The following is a 14,679-nucleotide window of genomic DNA, read 5'->3' on the forward strand; positions in this document are numbered from 1 at the left end:
ATGGGCGACAAACAAGTAGTTGAAAGATAGCAAGCATTAATATCTCGTGAAGGTCTACCACGTTTCATTTGAAAGAGTTAGCATTGATCTCTGAATAAAAAAATATGTTAGCACGTGTATAAAATTGTCGATATTCAGATTATACAAACAAATATAGTTGCGTGAACCTCCAAAGTAAGTTAGGGTATTCTGTTCTTTCGGAGAGAAGATAAAAGACAAATATAAACGATAAACAAGTAGTTGAAAGATAGCAAGCATTAATATCTCGCGAAGGTCTACCACATTTCATTTGAAAGAGCTAGCATTGATCTCTGAATAAACAAATATATTGCCAAGTGTATAAAATTGTCGATTTTCGGATTATAAAAACAAAGATAGTTGCATGAACCTCCAAAGTAAGTTAGGGCATTCTGTTCTGGTTGGAGAAACAAGTTCCAGTGCCGGTGATAAAATTTTGACCGGAAAATGTGAAGGTACTCAGATTGTCAAGATGAACAGAGAGAACAAGAACCATCTTAGGGTTCTGAGTATACGAGGAAGTGAGAGAAAGAGTGACGTTGAAATGTTTAAAGTGTCTGCTACTTTCCTCTCACTTTGGGCCACAGAAATACTTGGGCCCAGCTGAACGATCTGACTCTCAAGTTCTACAAAGCCCAGTTTTATTTCAACCCAAATATTGATGGCACAATATAAGTACAATACACGAGTACATATAGAAAGTGACACTTTTGATTCGTCTAGAAGTAAATGAGCAAGTTAGTTTGTTACATAGTTTTAGAATTGAACATTTTAGTCCTTAGCTACTTGTATAAATTAGCAGCAATTTTGTACAGATTATTCATCCAATACAAAAAAATTTCCCCATATTCTTCTTAAATTCTAACAGTTCTTTCTGATAGAAGATAAAAGGATATAAATATGTGCGACAAACAAGTAGTTGAAAGATTACAAGCACAAGTGTAATGTCTAGAAAACATGGAAGTCTGTGACGTTTCATTGAAAAAGACATCGATTCTACATAAGCAAATAAATTAGTACGTACATAAAATTGTTAATATTCGAATTATACAAACAAATATTGTTCCATGAACTCCACAGTATGTCTAGGATGTTCTAACTTCTTTTCTCAATTGAAAACATGCAAACAAATAAATAGAACCAAACACTAATTCGGTCCCTCAGTTATTGTTAAATTTGTTTTTGTTCCTTATGATATATGACACGCCATTTAACCTTCAACTAATTAAAATGGGTATTCGTATAATTTTTAGAAGTATAATAAGCTCAATATGATGTTGTAATACAAGATTAACTTAACACATGCATAATTATATGGTGGAACAATTAATAATCCCGAAAATTTATGAATATTTAGGAACAAAGGAATCCAACATGTACATTTCAATATCATAAGGACTAAACCAAAATGTGACGATAATTGAAGGATCAAAAGAACTAATAACAAACATAAATAAAATTCCCTATATATAAAGGCTATCTCCAACTGTAATTTGAAAATATATGCAATGGCCCTTCCCGCCTTCACAGTAACTACCGCCAACTCACCACGGTCGCCGCTGTTTGCAACAAATTTTATCAAGATAAAGAAAATAAACTACAATCACAAAATAAATAAAAGAGTAATTTCATTTATCAAGATTGTGAGTACAAATCTGTTTATCCCTTGATTCTTCTCTCCTGTTTTTTTTTCCGTAATTCGAGGGCCGTTAGTAGCGTATTTCTCGAACGTAGGATGATTTGGATTTGGATATGTGTGGAATTTCTTGGATGTATTTGATCTCCATGAAAGGATATTATGAATATTCTTGAAGTATTTGGTCGTCAAAAAATATCTGGGCACATATTGACCTCTTTTTGAATATCCATGAATTTATGGAATATTTGAGATGACTTTTCAAGGGAATATATGCCCCCTTTTTATAAGAATGATCTAGGATTTGGGGTAGAATAGCCTCCAAGAAACCCGATTTTAGAATTTGAAGATGGATTTAACTCATATTGTAAAGTCGTATTCCAAATTCGGTAAAGTTTCGCTGTCTACAGCCGCCGCCGCTGCCACTTCCTCATTCCCTTTATAAAAATGCCTACATCGATCTTGCCTAATTGTAATCCCACAAGTGGAGTATGAAAAATGTAGGATGTACACACCTACCTTTGTGGAGTAGAGAAGCTGTTTTCGAAAGTCTCTCGGCTCAGAAATAAAAGAAAAGAAAATATCGGAATAATCTTGACTCTACATCCTCATGGACCTCGTTAATTGCCAGTCATTGCAAAAATGGCCGTTGTGCTCATTTTCCTGCGAAAGCTCGGTCTTTGGATTTGCTCTTCACGCATATGTTCGAAAACTCGGGTTGGATACACAAAATGTGAAAGTGTGTACTGCTATTATCGATATGTATTTGAAGTTTGGACTTTTGGGGTTCGCTAACTGAGTTAAGAATAAGGTGGCTTGGAACATCATGGTTGATGGATGCATGAGAAATGGCGATTTCAAGAATGCAGTTATGATGTTCGATGAAATTCCCGAAAGAATTGTTATTGCTTGGACGGCTTTGATTAATGGGCTTGTTAAATATGGGCTTTTTGAAGAAATGCAGTTATCTAGGGTAGAGCCCTATTATGTAACGGCGATCACTGTTCTTTCGGTTTGTGCTACTTTGGGGACTCTTGGTATAAGCCTATGGTTACACTGGTTTATCTCGCGACGAAGTGTATTTAAGGACAATGTTCGTGTTAATAACTCGTTAATCGACATGTATTGTAGGTGTGGATGCGTAGAGTTAGCGCGTGAGGTGTTCGATAAATTGTTAGATAGAAGCTTGATTTCATGGAATTCTATAATTATGGGGTTAGCAATCAATGGGCATGCATTAGATACTCTTCATTATTTCAATTTGAAGAAAAATGAAGGTTTTCAACTGGTTGCGGTGACCTTTACTGGAGTTCTTTCTGCATGTAGCCATGCTGGTTTAGTCGAAAAAGGTTTGAAATATTTCAGAGCAATGAAAGGAGTTCATACAATTACTCCTTTACAGTCGTGCTGGAAGATTGGAAGATGCATTAGGCATTATTAAGAATATGCCCATGAAGCCAAATGAAGTTATATTGGGGTCTATATTAGCAGCTTGTCGAAATCTTAGCGATGTAAGACTAGCTGAAAGGCTAATGAATCTACGAATTGGATCCGAATGGAGATTCAAATCACGTGTTGCTTTCTAATATTATATGCTGCGGTGGGAAGTTGGCGTGGATCTAGTACTGTGAGGAAGAAAATGAAGGCGCTCGGGATTCAAAAGAAACCTGGAATTAGTTCCATTGAGGTTGGTGGTGCTGTTCACCAATTTGTGTCTGAATATAGATCACATAAACATGCACAGCATATTTATGCAATGCTTGAGCATTTGTCACGTGAGCTAACAGTTTCTAGCTATGTTGAAGATGATGTAAGTGAATTCTACGAATGCGGTTGATCATTTCTGTGCAACACAATCATATTAAAGAAGAGTAAATTTTTGCTTTGAACTTGAGTGATCAAGTTGTATACTTTAACTAGTATCTAATCATCCGAAATGTCCCAAGGATAAAAATAAGCTTTTCTATGTGAACTATTAAGGACTTAAATTGGTCCTATATATGTGTGTCTTAGACTAGGTCCTATATAAGGTCTTCTTTCTTTTTCTTTCATTTTCTTTTAGGATATATAGGGCTAAATTTGGAGAAAATTTGTCTCCACTACTTTTTACTTTTTCAGATGACGTGAATTAAAGAGAGTGAAGCTGGTAGTAAGAACAGTTAAAGAATCGGATGTATAAAAAGACTGAATAGTGATTATTGACATTTTCGGGACAATCTTTCTCGGCAAAATTTGGCGCAAAATGTAACGTTAGCCATACACCTATATCTCCAAATTTAGCTAACACCTCAAAGTTGTTGAAACCTAAAAGACTTCTTCCCAAAAGTTAAAGTATTAGCTAGCTAAAGGGCAGCCCAGTGCACTAAGCTCCCGCTATGCGCGGGGTCTGGGGAAGGGCCGGACCACAAGGGTCTATTGTACGCAGCCTTACCTTGCATTTCTGCAAGAGGCTGTTTCCACGGGCTCGAACCCGTGACCTCCTGGTCACATGGCAGCAACTTTACCCGTTACGCCAAGGCTCCCCTTCAAAATATTAGCTAGCTAAAAAAACAACAAATGAGAAAAACGGTGTTACCACCAAAGATGTGGTGGAGTATTTGATCCCTCCACCTTTAATTAGAGGTTTCAGGTATAAATTTTGTGAATGAGCAAAATCTGATAAGGATTATTTACTTCTTTAATGAATCTTATGTGACGTGAAACTGAAAAACTTATGCGGAATGACTAGTTTTTGATTTTGCAATGAATATTTAGCCACCATTTGAAAAGTAATAAGTAATTAGCCACCCTTTAATACATAAATAAATCTTGGAGAAAAAATACCCCTTCTTGAATATGAAATTACTAATAAAGGTTTGAAATTCATTAATTGATTTTGAACTTATAAAAGTTTGAACCTCATGAATCCTTATGGGGTTTGAAACTTTAGCACATTTTTGAATCCCAAATTTAGAACAGAGTAATCCCAATTTGCTTTGGGCTTTTTTTTTTTTTTCTTTAATCGGATGTCCCCGAAGGGACATTTGCTTTGGACGATAGTTTTGAGATTTATAAAGTACCATAAATGAAGTAAAAATGTACAGTACCAGACAACTATATTGGTTAGGACTATTTCATTTTTATGTTGGATTACAGGAAAGAATGTTTTGGAAATATTTTTTCTACACCAGACCGGCTAGGCTCAATTAATTCCAAATAACTATATAGTAAGTTGAAAAAAGATAAATTAAAAGCCGAAGAGGAGACAATTATATAGAAAGCCACATAAATTTACGGCATCATATCAAGCGTTTGTCATTATATTTTCTTGGTTTTTTTTTTAATTTTTTTTTTCTTTCACTCGATGTTTGGTAGCTGCTTGGTCTTCTTTACATCAACTACACGACTCAGAAGACCAAGTATTCGAACTGAAAAACTTATATTCCTCCTATTACACTGTCCAAATTTTGTCGCTCTTAAAGCTACATTAATTTCTTGACTTCTAATATACAAAATGTGTTACGCTGCAATGACTGTTAGCTCAATAATTAATCAGGCTCTGGTTTTGTGAGGTTATTGTGAAATATAAAATCTTTTGTCAAATTAAATGTTAATATGTGAATAGGAATTACCTTTTTTTTTTTTTGGTTTACTGGTACAGTTTATTCTTTTAATTTAGTTTACGTTCTACGACAATTTTGGTCAGGTTTCCCATGCATGCCAATGTTTTGTAATTGTAGTAGGCTAGTAGCCCAAATAGACTTAATTTTATCCTTTTATGAAATAGAAATTTAATGGAGTGTGTTGGAGAAGAAATTACGAGTTTCACCTCAGCAAATTACCCATTTTTTTATAATGAGATGTCTATCTATGTATTAAGTCTAACTAACGCAACTGTAATATTCTAACTATAACCACTAGGTAGTTGAATGTGCTATATACTACATGGTTCATACTTTCTACTCTTATCATTCTTTCTTGTTCTTGTATGCTTGTGGATATCCAAGATCAGGCTTATCAAAGAAGGCCAATTCTTCTTCAGTTAAGGACTCAAAAGGTCCAGTAAATGGTGGAAGTGCAGTTAAAGCGGGATATAGCGGCCATGGATTGGCAGCTACATTCTTGATTCCCGAGGGGACATCCTGAGAATTTTTACACAAACTAACCTTCCTCGTAATGATAGAGTCTTCATGTCGGATTTCTCCATGTTGTCTTAACCCCTCCATTATGGTTTCGTTAAGGCTGTATTCTTTCATAATCCAGTACACACCAGTAGTACTTTCTTCATGAAAACGAAAAGTTTTCTTGAACCCAATGGCTGATCCTTCCTTATCCAAAGCTGGTTTACTCGTGTCGTCCTTTCCTTGGGCTACCCCCAACAATTGTCCTGTTGAAGTTTTTACTATGCACGGATTTTTTCTACAACTGAGTAAAGAAATTACATAATCAGTACTTGTTTTCCCTTGATCACTACATAATAAGTCGTCGAATAATTTTCATGGCTTATTGTTACCACACAAGTCTATATATCAAATATGATGACATTCAATAGGCATTCAACAAATGAATTTAAGTAAATAGCTTATGAGATCTTCATCATCATATGAGGAACACTTCATCTTAAGCTTTTCATCATCAATCACTATTCTTCTTTTGCTTGTTAACATGAAAAGAACTTAGGAATAATGCGAGTTCCAACTTAATTTATTAGATACAGAAAGAAGAATGTGAGAGGATGTAGAAATATTCTAGAGCAAGAAAATACCTCGCAATATATAGAGAAAGTTTCCAGGAAACAAAGAGATCAAGAAAAGTTAAAAGTATTTCCTAATTCGAATAGGTAACTATTCGGAGTTGTAAAAACAAATTTGGAAAAATTAAAAGTATTTGCTAATTCGAATAGGAAACTGTTTGGAGTTGGATGTCATCACCAGTATGGTTCCTCATTATTTCCAGATTTTCCAGTTTTTATTTTTATGTTTCTCTGAGTGAAGTATTTGATAAAAAAGACAAAATTTCTTCCTCAGTTATCTCACAGCCTACTCGCCTGTTATACTCAACTAGAGCTTAACTGATCCACAGAGCTATTACATAAAGTTAGAGATATCGTATAACATTTTATCATTATTATTCACGGAATAAAAACATTTTTATGTTATAATTAATCTCGCATAACTAGCATGTAAACTAAACCTCGGAGTTGTAGCATATAACGATCCAAAAAAGAACAACCCTTATTCAAATAAAAAGAAGTACATTACCTCAAGTATTATTAATGTTCACGCTCTTCATGTCTGACCAACTGATTTGTCGCTAAAACGTGTCTGAACAGACCTGGAAAAAAAGGTAGGATCTCACTTTCCTTTGTCGTGTTTCAATTTTTTATGTTTTATTTTTTGAAATCATACTAAATTAATAACACTTAATTTTCAAAACTACTGCTATCTCATAGTGAAATCTATGATAGACACTACTAAAAGATCACTTTTTTCCCACTGAAAAATATTTAGTGGCTATTCCACTGAACGTCGGTGGGAAAAAATCTAAATAGTAGTGTTTTCACCCGGAAAAATCAAGAAGTTTCCCTACATTTCAATGGGAGCTTATTTCCCACAATGTATTTTCCTAGTGAACTGGTTCGGTAGGAATGATGTGAGAAAATCATGTTTTATAATACAAATTTGCCATTGAATGTCGATGAGAAAATCCTCTGTTTCTAATAGTGATAGATTTTTATTCAATTGGTGAAACTTCCAATATCATAAGCAACTCTCAGAAACTATATAAGATCAAAATAATGAAGGATTTAAAACTATTACTATAAAAGGTGATAAAGAACGTAAAAAATAGAATTTAAGAAGTGATTTCAATTAGAAAAATACCTTGTAGTTCTCTTCTTGCAAAAGCATCATCATCTGAAATTTCTTACAGAAAAAATCGTTTTTTTTTCCCTTCCTCTCCTCTTCTTTTCTTTCCAAGAGAATATGAAAGGAAAATATGGGCGACAAACAAGTAGTTGAAAGATAGCAAGCATTAATATCTCGCGAAGGTCTACCACGTTTCATTTGAAAGAGTTAGCATTGATCTCTGAATAAATGAATATGTTAGCACGTGTATAAAATTGTCGATATTCAGACTATACAAACAAATATAGTTGCGTGAACCTCCGAAGTAAGTTAGGGTATTCTGTTCTTTCGGAGAGAAGATAAAAGAAAAATATGCGCGATAAACAAGTAGTTGAAAGATAGCAAGCATTAATATCTCGCGAAGGTCTACCACATTTCATTTGAAAGAGCTAGCATTGATCTCTGAATAAACAAATATATTGCCAAGTGTATAAAATTGTCGATTTTCGGATTATAAAAACAAAGATAGTTGCATGAACCTCCAAAGTAAGTTAGGGCATTCTGTTCTGGTTGGAGAAACAAGTTCCAGTGCCGGTGATAAAATTTTGACCGGAAAATGTGAAGGTACTCGGATTGTCAAGATGAACAGAGAGAACAAGAACCATCTTAGGGTTCTGAGTATACGAGGAAGTGAGAGAGTGACGTTGAAATGTTTTAAGTGTCTGCTACTTTCCTCTCACTTTGGGCCACAGAAATACTTGGGCTCAGCTGAACGATCTGACTCTCAAGTTCTACAAAGCCCAGTTTTATTTCAACCGAAATATTGATGGCACAATATAAGTACAATACACAAGAGTACGTATAGAAAGTGGCACTTTTGATTCGTCTAGAAGTAAATGAGCAAGTTAGTTTGTTACATAGTTTTAGAATTGAACATTTTAGTCCTTAGCTAGTATAAATTAGCAGCAATTTTGTACAGATTATTCATCCAATACAAAAAAATTTCCCCATATTCTTCTTAAATTCTAACGGTTCTTTCTGATAGAAGATAAAAGGATATAAATATGTGCGACAAACAAGTAGTTGAAAGATTGCAAGCATAAGTGTAATGTCTAGAAAACGTGGAAGTCTGCGACGTTTCATTGAAAAAGACATCGATTCTACATAAGCAAATAAATTAGTACATACATAAAATTGTTAATATTCGAATTATACAAACAAATATTGTTCCATGAACTCCACAGTATGTCTAGGATGTTCTAACTTCTTTTCTCAATTGAAAACATGCTTACAAATAAATAGAACCAAACACTAATTTGGTCCCTCAGTTATTGTTAAATTTGTTTTTGTTCCTTATGATATATGTTATACCCCGCATTTTCAGAGCATGAGTATGACATGTACCTCACCGTAGTAATGGAGCGTCGGAGACGTCCCATGATGTTTTGAAAGGCACAAGCCATGGAAAGTACGTAACAACGAAGAAAAAGGGTGAATTACGATCTCGTAAGTCGTAATCGGGAAAGAGTATTTTGAAACACGAGAACATGGCCATTGTTAGTATAATAAGTGATAAATATCATGTATGGAGAGTTTCGGAATATTTCGAGATCGAGCAAATTGAAGAAAATAAATTCGACGAAAATTTGAGAAATGCTGGAAGGATTTTTAGTCAACTTTGGAGGCGCATATCTCCTAGTATATATGGAGTTTTAAGGTGTTTCAAAAGCCAAAAATGAATTTCGTCGAGTCTAGTTTGTAATGCAACAAACCGCTCGCTGATAGGACATCGGAGCAGAGAATTATAGACGTTACAAACTGAACTGTTGACGCAGAAACAGGGCGCTACAGTACTACTACAGTACTGTAGCTACAGTGCCGCCTCAGCCCCTATAAAAAGGGTTAAAACCCCATTTTTTTTTCATCCAAAAATTTCCAGAAAATTCAGCCATAAAAAGGGCCTCTCATGCCACCTAAAATTGAGGATTTTGAGTGAAATTTCAAGCTACAAAATACTAATCGAAGTCCGGGCAACGCATAGTCACGAATATAATTTCGTTTGGAGTTAGAGGAGCATGGGAACAAGAAAATGTTGAAGATTTTGCTACTTTCATAAAAACAAGGTATGAATCTTCAAATCTCTCTCTTTATCAAGTTTGATTAAGGAATAATTGCAAGAATAGAGTTATAGTTTTTTGTGTTGATGTTGTTGAATTATGGATCGAGGCTTGAAGAGAATTTTGGATAAGATATGTATATGTTCATCTTGTAGAATGTTGAGGATGTTGTTATTGATGGTGTTAGTATTAATTTCGGCTTCTTTACGGAAATAAAGTATTCAAATAGTCGTATCACAAGTTGGTTAGTTGAGAAATTTAGAAGACATCGTGTGGGATGTTTTAGGAAGTATATTGGTATGATAATGGTATTGATGATGTTGGTATTGTTGTTCTTGATTGGTTGTTGATATAATGATTTCGGGCTAGGCATATAAACAGGGGAGATGCTGCCCGAATTTCGACAGAATCTAAAAGGATTTTAATTAAAGTTTCGAGACGAGCGTATGATGATGATTCTAACAATATTATGAATGATTCTATATGTAGATTACGAGGCTATCAATGATCTTAAGTGAATTGCAAAACTGGAAGTAAGTTGGAAGTCGAGAAATTATCTTCCAGGTATGTTAAGGCTCGTCCATTCTTTCAAGGCACGACTCCTATGATTATAACTCCATAAATGTGTTCATAGCCTCCTTATTTCCAAAAGTTAGATTTTCATGATTCCAAGGCGTAACCCCTTCCTAATAATTCATGAATGTTTTCCAGAATGTTCGTATTACCTAAACCAGAGGTTTATGACTCCGTAAGCTTTTATGACAACAACGATGGATATGTTCTACAATGACAACGATGATGTCAAGGGTGAGAATATTTCCATGATGAGAATGATTTCATGTTTAAAGGCTCCAAGTTTATGATTTCAATGATGATATAAGAATGTTGAACTATTTCTTGATGTCTCAATTTTATTCATAGATGATGACTATTCTTTTTAAGATTCCAAAAGTATATGAATTGATGCCTTATGAAATTTATGATCTTATTCTATGTTTTCTCTAAATGTTATTCTTCATTGATAGTCTCACCTTATAATAATTGTTCCTTCAAGGTGAGACAAAGCGATGATGATTATTCCATAATATAATCGGAGGTTACCGACCTTACGTCACTCCGATGTACTTATGGCTTTTACTTGGCTCTCATGCATGCTTTATATATATATATATATATATATATATATATATAAAGCATGTATGTATTTTCTCACACCGCGCCGCGCTATAGTCGGCCGGGCAGGCACGTAGATGTGCACACCACTGCAGTGGGCATGTTATGATATTGCCCCGGACGCGGGCTAATGATGATAACACCGAGCCTTAATGGCCGGGCATGATACTATATATATGACACCGAGCCTTAATGGCCGGGCAGGATATTATATATATAACACCGCGCCTTAAAGGCCGGGCATGTTACTATGTTTATGTATTGGATTTTTTTTTAAAAGGCTAAGCATGCATGACATCCGCCCCACGAGGCATTCAGATGTACATGTTACCTCTCTTATTCCTTGTTACTTTCATGTCCATGTTATGTTGTTACTCATGCCTTACATACTCAGTACATTATTCGTACTGACGCCCCTTCTTGTGGGCGCTGCGTTTCATGCCACGCAGGTGTATACCGATGAGTAGTGGATATTGCTAGAAGATGTTCCAGCTGGATTGACGAGCTCCATTTCTTTCCGGAGTGTTGCCGAGTCAGAGTATCTATATTATGGTATATTGATTTATGTTAGAGACTTTGCAGACAGAGTCACGTATATAGCCTGCCAGTCTAGTAAGCGGCTATTTAAGCCGATGTATTCAGTATGCATTACTTTACAGATTTCATATGATTATAGTTTTACTTGGTTTAAGAAGACGAAAGGAATAATTTTTTCTGAAAAGCTTCCATTATGCATTTCAATTCATGACCTGAAAGTCTAGTGAGATTCTGAGTATAACGAGAACCAGTGGGTTCGCTCGACTCTAAGTAAGGGTCGGGTGCCCATCATGCCTTATCAGGATTGGGGTGTGACAATATATGACACACCATTTAACCTTCAACTAATTAAAATGGGTATTCGTATAATTTTTAGAAGTATAATAAGCTCAATATGATGTTATAATACAAGATTAACTTAACACATGCATAATTATATGGTGGAACAATTAATAATCCCGAAAATTTATGAATATTTAGGAACAAAGGAATCCAACATGTACATTTCAATATCATAAGGACTAAACCAAAATGTGACGATAATCGAAGGATCAAAAGAACTAATAACAAACATAAATAAAATTCTTATATATAAAGGCTATCTCCAACTGTAATTTGAAAATATATGCAATGACCCTTCCCGCCTTCACAGTAACTACCGCCAACTCACCATGGTAGTAGCGTATTTCTCGAACGTAGAATGATTTGGATTTGGATATGTATAGACTTTCTTGGATGTATTTGATCTCCATGAAAAGATATTGTGGATATTCTTGAAGTATTTGGTCGTCAAAAAATATATGGGCACATATTGACCTCTTTTTGAATACCCATGAATTTATGAGATATTTGAGATGGCTTTTCAAGGGAATATATGCCCCCTTTTTATAAGAATGATCTAGGATTTGTGGTAGAATAGCCTCCAAGAAACTCTAACCGATTTTAGAATTTGAAGATGGATTGAACTCATCTTGTAAAGTCCTATTGCAAATTCGGTAAAGTTTCGCTGTCTACAGCCGCCGCTGCCACTTCCTCATTTCCTTTATAAAAATGCCTACATCGATCTTGCCTAATGGTAATTTCACAAGTGGAGTATGAAAAATGTAGGATGTGCACACATCTTGCCCCTACCTTTGTGGAGTAGAGAGACTGTTTTCGAAAGTCTCTCAGCCCAGAAATAAAAGAAAAGAAAATATCGGAATAATCTTGACTCTACATCCTCATGGACCTCGTTAATTGCCAGTCATTGCAAAAATGGCCGTTTAGTTGCAACAGTTTCCGAATTCACCAACATGAGGATTTCCAGCATTGAGCCAAACAACGTTACGTTCGTTACTCTTTTCTCCGCTTGTGCTCATTTGGATTTGCTCTTCACGCATATGCTCGAAAACTCGGGTTGGATACACAAAATGTGAAAGTGTGTACTGCTGTTATCGATATGTATTTGAAGTTTGGACTTTTGGGGTTCGCTAATTGAGTTAGAGCCTGTTTGGATGGGCTTATGCTTATAAGCTGTTTGCAGCTTATAAGCTAAAAAAAAATAAGTTGGGGTAGTCTAACTTATTTTTTTTTACTTATAAGCTGTTTTTAAAAGCTTATAAGCTGCTTTAGATAAGCTAAGTTAAATGGACTCAATTATTTTTTTGAGCTTATTTTAAGCACAAAATGACTTTAAGCTGGTCAGCCAAACACTCAAAAAAGCTGAAAACAACTTATAAGCAACTTATAAGCCAATCCAAACGGGCTCTTAAGAATAAGGTGACTTGGAACATCATGGTTGATGGATGCATGAGAAAGGGCGATTTCAAGAATGTAGTTATGATGTTCGATGAAATTCCTGTAAGAGATGTTATTTCTTGGACGGCTTTGAATTATGGGTTTGTTAAATATGGGCTTTTTGAAGAAATGCAGTTATCTAGGGTAGAGCCCTATTATGTAACGATGATCGCTGTTCTTTCGGCTTGTGCTACTTTGGGGACTCTTGGTATAAGCCTATGGTTACACTCGTTTATCTCGCGACGAAGTGTATTTAAGGACAATGTTCGTGTTAATAACTCGTTAATCGACATGTATTGTAGGTGTGGATGCGTAGAGTTAGTGCGTGAGGTGTTCGATAAATTGTTAGATAGAAGCTTGATTTCATGGAATTCTATAATTATGGGGTTAGCAATCAATGGGCATGCATTAGATACTCTTCATTATTTCAATTTGAAGAAAAATGAAGGTTTTCAACTGGTTGCGGTGACCTTTACTGGAGTTCTTTCTGCATGTAGCCATGCTGGTTTAATTTAGTCGAAAAAGGTTTGAAATATTTCAGAGCAATGAAAGGAGTTCATACAATTACTCCTTTACAGTCGTGCTGGAAGATTGGAAGATGCATTAGGCATTATTAAGAATATGCCCATGAAGCCAAATGAAGTTATATTGGGGTCTATATTAGCAGCTTGTCGAAATCTTAGCGATGTAAGACTAGCTGAAAGGCTAATGAATCTACGAATTGGATCCGAATGAAGATTCAAATCACGTGTTGCTTTCTAATATTATATGCTGCGGTGGGAAGTTGGCGTGGATCTAGTACTGTGAGGAAGAAAATGAAGGCGCTCGGGATTCAAAAGAAACCTGGAATTAGTTCCATTGAGGTTGGTGGTGCCGTTCACCAATTTGTGTCTGGAGATGGATCACATAAACATGCACAACATATTTACACAATGCTTGAGCGTTTGTCAGGTGAGCTAAGAGTGTCTTGCTATGTCGAAGATGATGTAAGTGAATTCGAATGTGGTTGATTATTTCATTCTGTGCAACACAATCATTATAAAGAAGAGTAAATTTTTGCTTTGAACTTGCGTGATCAAGTTGTGTACTTTAACTAGTATCTAATCATCCGAAATGTCCCAAGGATAAAAATAAGCTTTTCCATGTGAACTATTAAGGACTTGAATTGGTCCTATATATGTGTGTCTTAGACTAGGTCCTATATAAGGTCTTCTTTCTTTTTCTTTCATTTTCTTTTAGGATAGGGCTAAATGTCGAGAAAGTTTGTCCCGAACACTTTTTACTTTTTTAGATGATGTGACTTAAAGAGAGAGAAGCTGGTAGTAAGAATGAGTTAAATAATAAGGTATAAAAGAAATGAATAGTAATTATTGAAATTTTCGGACAATCCTTCTCGGCAAAATTTGGCTCCAAATGTAACCTTAGCCATACACCTATATTTCCAAATTTAGCTAACACCTCAAATCTGTTGAAACCTAAAAGACTTCTTCCCAAAAGTTAAAACATTAGCTAGCTAAAAAAACAACAAATGAGAAGAATTGTGTTACCACCAAAGATGTGGTGGAATATTTGATCCCTCCACCTTTAATTAGAGGTT

General features: G+C 35.2%; 1 long non-coding RNA gene and 2 pseudogenes across 1 annotated transcript; 2 read left to right on the top strand and 1 right to left on the bottom strand.

Moving 5' to 3' along the window:
* The first annotated feature begins 1,978 nt into the window (after window positions 1–1,978).
* LOC132643740 (pentatricopeptide repeat-containing protein At1g05750, chloroplastic-like) lies at window positions 1,979–3,491 on the top strand (annotated as a pseudogene).
* Window positions 3,492–5,536: 2,045 nt separating this feature from the next.
* On the bottom strand, window positions 5,537–7,637 carry LOC132599507 (uncharacterized). Its single transcript, XR_009566847.1, has 3 exons — window positions 7,516–7,637; window positions 6,895–6,967; window positions 5,537–6,058 (listed from the first exon to the last, which is right to left on the bottom strand). It is a non-coding gene; the product is annotated as an uncharacterized LOC132599507 (long non-coding RNA).
* A 4,719-nt stretch (window positions 7,638–12,356) lies between these two features.
* LOC132643741 (pentatricopeptide repeat-containing protein At1g05750, chloroplastic-like) lies at window positions 12,357–14,093 on the top strand (annotated as a pseudogene).
* Window positions 14,094–14,679: the final 586 nt, after the last annotated feature.

The sequence above is a fragment of the Lycium barbarum genome, chromosome 6, assembly GCF_019175385.1.
Source record: "Lycium barbarum isolate Lr01 chromosome 6, ASM1917538v2, whole genome shotgun sequence".
NCBI classification, from domain to species: Eukaryota; Viridiplantae; Streptophyta; class Magnoliopsida; order Solanales; family Solanaceae; genus Lycium; species Lycium barbarum.